Here is a 9,051-nt window from a genome sequence, read left to right on the forward strand (position 1 = left end):
TAGATAGATATCCATGTTTATAGCAGCACAATTTGTCATAGCTAAATGTTGGAAATAATCCAAATGCCCGATCAATTGAGGAGTGGATTACCACGAGAGGTGGTATTGTTACACAATGGGGTATTACTCAGCTATATAAAAGATAAACTCGAGGCTTTTATAAGTAAATAAATGCAACTAGAGAACATACACATAACTGAAATAAAGCAGACCCACATATGTAAACATTGTATTGTCTCCCTAGTGTAAGAGCCTGAAAAAGTAAATACAATTTGAAAGGCACGGTAAATATTGTGAAAGGAACAGAAATTATTTAAAGGGAGCCCAACATGACGATGCACAACAAGGCGGCCCGCAGCAGATCCCGGACACCCGGCGGGAGCTGGCGGAAACACTGGCAAACTTGGAGAGACAGATCTATGCTTTTGAAGGAAGCTACCTGGAAGATACTCAGATGTATGACAATATTATTCGTGGCTGGGATCGCTATCCGACCAACCAAAAAAACTCCAACAGCAAAAATGATCCGAGCGGCTCTGCAGTAAATCTTCAGTCACGTCGGCAGCTGCTCTAAGTGTGTTGGCAGGAGTTCAGGACCAGCTCAAAAGAGGAAGCCAGGAAGTGAGACAGAAAGGGACACTTCTCCGGACTTCCACAATCAGGAAAATGAGCCCAGCCAGGAGGACCCTGAGGATCTGGATGGATCTGTGCAGAGAGTGAAGCCCCAGAAGGGTGCTGCTTCCACTTCCTCAGGAAGTTATCCTAGCAGCCATAAAAAACGCAATAAAAACCGGCACAGGTCAGTGGCAGGGACCCGCCCCCACAGCTCAGTGACTGTTGGTGTGAAGGGCCCTTCCTAGAGCCAGACAGCTCAGGATGGACAGAAGTCCGTGAGTGCAAATGAAACCACCTCGTGTTGTAAGGGAGGAGTTGGTGGGCAGTAGAGTGGCCCTAAAAAAGGACTGCAGGACATCCTTCCACTGTTGCTAGCACAGAACCCTAGCCCTAACCCCAAGAACATTGTTTAACATGATGAATTTGAAATCCTTTCAGAAGAGAAAAAAGGGGACTAGAAAGGAAATCTGTGTAAATTTGAAAAATGACACTAGTGTATGTTGGGGAAAGTGGGATAATCTTTTGTTCCTACTCCTGATCCCTGCCTACTCTTATGAGAATTGATTTAATGTGCCTTTAAAAAGAATTTTAAATACAAGCTTTTTGATCACTTCTGGAAAAAAAAAAAGAAATTATTTAAAGGGAAGGAACAACTGGGATGGGGGGGGAGGAGAAAAAGAAAGTGAGGGAGCATAGATATGAATATACACAGGAGAGCTTGGATCACTGTGCTGCCGACTTCTACTGGCCTGTTGAAAGGAATCATACATGCTTAAAATTTTCTTCTTTTTAATATTTTTGACCAATTTTTCATGCCTATATCTGGCAATCTGAGCACCTAATTTGAAGACAACAATAAACAATATAACAACCATTGTCGAATCCTTATTATTTTGTTAGTGAAATTCTGGATCTTATTTTTTATTCTCCTTACAAATATAAATTAAAGACTGGGAGTGGTGGTACACACTGGTAATCCCAGCACTTGGGAGGCTGTAAACAGGAGAATCACTATGAGTCTGATCTAGTAGTGAGACCCTGAACACCCTGTAGACATTTCCCTAAAACACAGAAAAAATATATAAATTTTAAAAGTTTTAAATTTATAATTCATCTCCATATTCTCTTCTAAGATTCTTCTTATTGTCCTTAACAGCATTCAACAAATTAGCTTTCTCCTCAGAGTGTACCTTTTTACTTATTCTGTTCAGCTTCAGTGAACATTTCTAATCTGAATAGATATGTACCTTTGTTTCTGGAAATAGCAAACAATTTATTTAACTATTTCTTCTCCTTATCTAAAATTCCCTTCATTAATTTGCTTTTATAAGCTATTTGCATATATGGTAGACACTTGAATGAAATGAAATCACCATAAAATTATGCCTATAAAAAATACAAACATTTATCCACAATGGCAACACAAGAGTAGAAATGCAGAAGTAAAAAAGGGTCAGAACAGCAAAGAAAGAGAAAAATACATTCACACCTTCATCCTACAAAGCAAAGCTTGACAAGCTGTCCATAGTTGCCATAAGGAAATATAAAGGCTTAAGTACTGTCCCTCATGTTACCAAGTTCAGCAATAACAGGAAAATATTTTTACAATGGCATAGGGCCTTAGGAGAGCAAGGAATATTTCCTAAATTAACTAAGTTGTCTTCAATGATAAGAAACTAATGTATGAGAACACCGGAATAGAAATATGATTCCACCATTACTAGACATGCAGAAATATCTGGAAAAGACTAGTAACAGTTCTTGGGGTGAGTATACCTCAGGAATGGAAGTAGTGAGGCTGTGAACTGGTATGTTTCACTGAAAGCCCTTTTTGCAACATGCACATTGTATTTTGATAGACATAAAGCAATTTTGTTAGATGTCAGGAAGATACACTGGGGGAGACAGTAGAAGAAATGAAAAATAAAGAAAAGAAAGACAATAGGAGAGAGCATCTGGTGTACTGCTTTTGGGAGTGATTTTTTTTTTAATTTTTTTCATTCATGTATTTGATAAAGGGTCCCACTACTAAGACTCATAGTGATCCTCATGTTTTCAGCCTGCCCAGCCCTGGAATCATAGGCGTGTGCTACTGCCTGAACTCTATCACTGGATCAGTGCAGGGCTGGGCAGGGCTGACAATGCATGTGGGGTCAGGAATCAAACCCTGGCCCCTGGGCTTGCCTACTCAGGTGCTTAGTCTGCTGAGCTATCTCGCTGACACTCTGAGAGTGATTTTAATGTTCAATGTTCATCTAAAACCTGAAAACTCTTAATCTATAATATGCTAGGTTAAGTAGATCAATGATGAGGAAAACACTGTCCAAGTAATTTTGAGAGCATTGTTTCACTGTTACAAAAAAGAAAGAAAATTCACAGAAATAAGGATGATTAAGCAATTTAGATGCACTCAAGATACTATTATTGTATGCTACATCCACAGACCAGTAACAGTCGATAATGATATGGATTCTTGCCTAACAGCAACTAAGGATCAACTTTTGGCATAGGAAGAGATTTATTTCTAGAAGAAATCAAGGATTACTTTTTGGGTGCAACTTTTTTTGAGAGAAAGCAGGATTATCCTTGATTCTCGTCAAGCTTCATGATGCTAGAGCAATAGCCGCAGAGGTATGGAAGAGATGTAGGGAGAAATCACTGGGGGAAGCTTCGCAGAAACAGAGAGATGATGCCGCCAGGCAGCCTGCTTCTTTGCTGCCATGAATCACATTACAGAAGGGAATGCTGGGGTGAGAACAGACAACTAGATCAGTACGGAAATCTATTGGTTCGTCATGCTCTATCCTTTGGATAAGTCTTCTGGAACATTCTGCTTATATTCTTTATGCATTGTCTAAATAGTGAGATAGTAGACATTCACTGCACTGTCCTATATAATTTATTTCATTATTGAAAACTTTCGTGAAATCATGAGTATCTACTGGCATTCGAGTAAAAAAAAAAAAAATAGGTTTTAAAATATACCTCAGAATTACCAATGAAAACGCTTACAGTGCAAACAACACAGTTTCCAAGGTGAAAAGTTTTATTGAATAAATGCAGAAGCAGCTGTTTTGAGAAAAATCTCATTTTCCCCAGTCCCGAGTGAGACATGTTCTTACACTACACAATATTAGTAGTCATGTTGTGTTACTTGATTTAGTGCAACATGATGCAGCGTGACTAATGCAATCTGATGGTGCAGATTCATGTAAGAGCAAAATCCATCAACCAGGAAATGTGAAACAAAGACGCACTTTCCTGAAAGCAAAGACTAAATAAATCAAAGGTTTTGAAAAAGAAAAAGTCATGCAAAAGAGAATCTTACTCCAAAACACACTTCAATCTACCTTAGCAATAATCCCTGGATATGTGAGGGAAGGGAATAGGAATCAAACATGAAAAGCTCTTAAGCTGTTTGAACTCAACAGTACTTAGAGCCTCTACACTATTCTCCTCAGTGGTACCAATCTTCTGAAGCTAGAGCTTTTTCATCAGTCTTATGGATTACTCAGGTGACGGCTACGCCGACCCAGTTCACAACCAATTATACTTTCTCCAGTTGCATCTCTAAAAAATGTCCTTGGGATGCTGAAGGTATAACAAAGTCTGTCCTTTGTGGACTATTAAGGAGATGGAAATAATTGAAAGGAAAGGTCACTCAACTAAAGGTCTTTAGTTGAGTCTTGATTGTGTTTGTTCATCTTATTTGTTTTTCTAGTCAAAAATATATGATATCTAGATGTTTATCGCCATATAAATGTTAGACAGGTAACAAGGAATAAAGTTTGAATCTCTCAGTCAATATTTTGGTATTGGAAGGATTATTATTTTACCACTCAAAAAGTTGTACTGTGAAATTTAAGGGGAAAAAGTCCCATAGCAGTTTGGACTACATTACCAATACCACAATCATTATATTTTTATAAAATGGGATCATGTCTACATTGTAACATCGGGTATCTATTGATGAACACTACCTCTATTACCTCTGTCTCGCTCCTGCAAAATTACAAATTAATTTGGAGGATATCCTACATCCAAATGCTAAGTAACTATTTGAAGGTTTTCATTTCATATTTTCTTTATTCACCTGGATGCATGAGAACCTATTTCTTACAATTACTGGCATCTACTCTGTTTATTATTTTATACTGCAATTTGATACAGCAATTCTTAAGGCATGTACTACTATTTCTACTTTCAGTATGAAGGGTTGAGGCAGAACAATCAAGATTCCCTTGTAAGATAGCTAGAAAATGTAAAGCTAATCTATTAATGCAAGTTTAGGCTTAAATTAAATATACGTTTGCATTATCTACAGAAAGAACAAACATGGTATGTAACACTAGAAGTAGTTAGTAAATACTGTCGAGAATCATACACTCAAAAATTTGAAAGGAGCCAAAGTGCTCATTGCTTCAATGTCTAAATAAGCTACTGTATATCTAGATCTGCAATCTGAGACTTTTTTAATAGTAGAGACTGGTTCTGCGAAACATGAAAATAAGTTTTCTAAGGTCCAAGGTGCATAGTAGGATACAGAAGTGCTTACTGGGTGATTGAAGTGCTTACATTTACTGTGTACTTTATTTCTATTACTATTATTATTATATTATACAGCTTATTTATAGTATTGTTATATTACAATCTCAGAGGAGCACACAAGTTAGATACCTGAAATGCACAATGTATGGTAAGGTTCGTGTTCCCATGAAAATCTCATGCTGCCCCAATCTGACGGGAAGAAGAGTTCGGCAGGAATTTAGTGTTGAGGAGTGGCTGCACATAAAGGCAAAACTGCACGTGCCAGCCTCCTGCTCAACTCCTGCTGTGCAGCCAGGTGCTGTGGCTTCTCGGTATCTCATTTCAGTAACTCCTTTTCCAGGCACTATGCAGAAATTCATTTCTACGTTATTGTTTATCCAAGGCTACTTTCACCTGTGGTAGGAAGCTCTAATCACTGGAAAGTTCTTCAGTTCAATGTAGTCACCGAGAGCAAACATGTATGAACCAGCACCTGGTGGAGGTTGGTTGCATTGATGGCTTATGATAAACCAGGAATCATGTTCTGACATAGTTCCTTCTCATCTGAAATCAGAGCCTGGTCATATCACTCAGACAAAGGTTTAGTGACAAGTCTAATGTAAGAAGAGGATTTGTTAAACTCTTGCACTTTGGGCTGTCTTCTCTCAGAAGCCACTGGGGATGGTGTTGAGAGCTTGAGCTTCCAGCTGAGTGATGAAAGGTAGTATGGAAAGAGATGCGAGAAGATAAGCTGGTCTCTTGACATGGCAGCCTCAGCTACACTTTGGCTGGCTGCACCTTACAGCTGTACCACACGGAGCTCACAGATGAACCCTCTTGACTTGCACAACATGAGAAATAAGTTGCTATTATTTTCACTACTAAGTTTGGAGATTGCTCCATAAGCAGACATCATTGGCACACTACTGTGGATGCCTTTCACATATATGGAGAGAGAAACACCTACAAGTAATTTTTTGAAATGACCTAGACCTTATACCAACAAAATTAGCTTTGCCTCACCAAAGCATCGATCAAAACTTCCATCATTCTGAGGAGACTTTCAGGTCTTTTGTCTTCCTGAGATGTACTGAAGGATGTACTGAAGTGCAGCATGAAGAGAACACAGGAGTAAATTCTTCATTTTGTAGCATGACACTATTAAAGAAAAAGCAAATGACAATATCTACTACAAAGTGAATGCATATGACTTTTATGTTTTGGGAAAAAATATTTAAATTCCTTTAAACTTTTTAAGATAATATGTACTACAATTTTCCTAGTTCATAGTTTTGAAAACTAGTGCATAAAGTTATTTTGTGACTTTGCACAGCATTTGATATCTATGATGGACAACCACAAATTAAAATCCATAAACCATGATGTAACTCTAAATTTCTATGCTGTTCTCCACAGTTCTTTTTCAGATAGTGATTTGAGGATAAACAGTGACGTCACCTCAAAGGTATGTATGGTTCATACATTCATTGTCTTTGCCAAGTCTCATATGCTCAGAGGTAGGGACCATGGAGTGCTACAGTTGACCTTGTGTTAGGTGGTGGGGCCTGGTCAGCAGGAGAACCCCAGTGGTATGACCTGGAAGAGCACCTGCTTGTCCCCAGTCTCACCTTTCACACTCTGATTTCAGATCTCCACAACATGAGCCACTTTTCTCTACCACAGGCCATTCTGCCATGCCTTTGTTGCTTAGAGCCAGCCAGCTATGGACTGAAACCTCTCAAAACCACAATCACAAGCAAACCTCTCCTCCTTTAAATTATGGGTGTAGAATATTCTGTCACAGCAACAGCAAAGCGACTAAGACATTGTTGAAGTATAGTGTGCACTTCAGTTAAATTATATATTCAGTACATAATATGTGATATAACAAGGAAGCCACGTCTGCTTAAAAAGACAATATGAATCTCAGAATTAAGTAAAATACAGTTCCAAGATAATTTCTGCCATTGAATATACCTAAGGGCAGAGGCAGAGCCAACTGAAGAACAAAACAGACAAAATTCAAGCTTGACAGAAAAATGTTAAGGAGAAACAGTGGCAGAGCTGATGCAGAGATTCTTCAGGGAGCATCTTAACAACATAGATTCCATTTCTGCAGTGGGAGCTCTCCATGGAAAGCCAGACTGATCCCAACATCTAGTTGATCCTTACCACATTGTCTTTGTTCTTTAGGAACATTTTTTTGTTTTTCATTTGACTTTTCAGGATTCATTGTAAGCCTTGAAATTGTTTTCCCGGTTTCTGTATTTCAGTTTAATTAAATCCAAGACATAAAAGAAACCTAAGATCCTAGTATGTCTTCATCAAGATATGTATCATAAGATCACCAGATAGCCAACCACTCTTCCCACAGAAATCTGGCCTCTCTGATAATTACATTTCTCAAGATAAGAAATGCTACTCTGACCACAGGCCAGTAGATAATGTGTCTGACTATGGACCAGAACATTCAAGAAATGCTACTCTCATTATTGCAGCACCTAATTTGAGGAAATGCCTGTCTATTCCTGCTGTTGAGGGGACAGAAAAGTAACTGACCTACAGATTGTATAACACAGTACAGAGAAGAGGCCCAGTAGCCTCCAACATCTATTTCTTAGATTCCAATATATGTTTTGCCCAAAGTATCTATGACTTTCAATAGATTACTGAATGGCGCAAGACACACCATTGAAATCTCTGCATGGGCACTTTAAAATTAAGAGCAGGTAAGCTAAAGGCAAAATGCTTTTGATCTTCTGGATGCAAAGGAATTGTGAAGAAACAGTCTTTTAAATCCACAATAATCTTAAAATAATGTAATGGTATAGCAACTGGGGACAGGAGACCTGGTTGAAGAGCCCCCATAGGGGCCATGGTTTTATTAATGGCTCTAAGATCTTGCAACAGGCGCCATTTTCCTGATTTCTTTTTTATGGCAAAAGTAGGTGTATTCCACGGAGAATTTCTGGGGATGATATGGCCAGTGGTGTGCTGTTCCTGCACCAGCTGTTGGACCGCTATCAGTTTTGGGGTTGGAAGGGGCCATTGATCGACCCACACAGGTTGATTGGAAAGTCAGGTGATTTTTTTCTGCATGAATCACAGGAGAATCAATGACCCCTATGGAAAATGGCCTAAACCTGCTCTGGTTAAATTAGGGACAAGATCAATAGGGGTCTTGATGGCTGTGCCTAATTTTCCAAGACCCTGCCCCAGGGAGAAACCATTATTAAGCATCTGGGCTGTGACTATAGTGTTGGGGCTGCCCATGATCAATCCCAATTGTGACAGAAGGTCCCTGCCCCATAAATTAAGTGGCAGATTTGCTATCACATATGGCTGTATGCTACCTTGGTTACCTTCTTGATCTTTCCAGGTCAACATCTGTGAACTTATTTCAGGATTTTGTGATTGACCAGTGCCTTGCAAATGTGTTAGAGTGGCAGTCAAGGGCCAATTAGTAGGCCAATCCTCTTTCCTAATAATTGTGACATCAGCACCCATATCAATAAGTCCTGAAAAACTCTTGCCATTTAACCATAAGGTCATGAGTGGCTTTTGACTAGAAACATACTGTGCTCAATAAACATCTGAGGACCCAGATCCCTTATCACCCCTGTGGTTGTAGATTGATTGGTTTATGGTAGACGTCAGTGGCAACAACAACTGAGCAAAACGTTGACCTGTTTTGATGGGTGTGACATTGTTGGGTGAGGAGACCATGACCTCAATCTCACCATTATAATCATTGTCCACAACTCCAGGGGAGACATGAAGTCCCTCAAAGGTAGAACTACTACACCCTATGATAAGGCCCAACATACCCTGGGGTGGAGGGCCAAAAACTCCAGTGGGAATGGGTTGGGTTCCCATGTCAGGGGTTAGTATTGTGTCAGAGGTGGAACT

The 9,051-nt window shown here is 39.2% G+C and overlaps 1 pseudogene; it reads left to right on the top strand.

Annotated features, from left to right (window-relative positions):
* The first annotated feature begins 329 nt into the window (after window positions 1-329).
* Window positions 330-860, top strand: LOC101570981 (annotated as a pseudogene).
* The last annotated feature ends 8,191 nt before the right edge of the window (window positions 861-9,051 follow it).

Source organism: Octodon degus, unplaced genomic scaffold (genome assembly GCF_000260255.1).
Source record: "Octodon degus isolate 3935 unplaced genomic scaffold, OctDeg1.0 scaffold00004, whole genome shotgun sequence".
NCBI classification, from domain to species: domain Eukaryota; kingdom Metazoa; phylum Chordata; class Mammalia; order Rodentia; family Octodontidae; genus Octodon; species Octodon degus.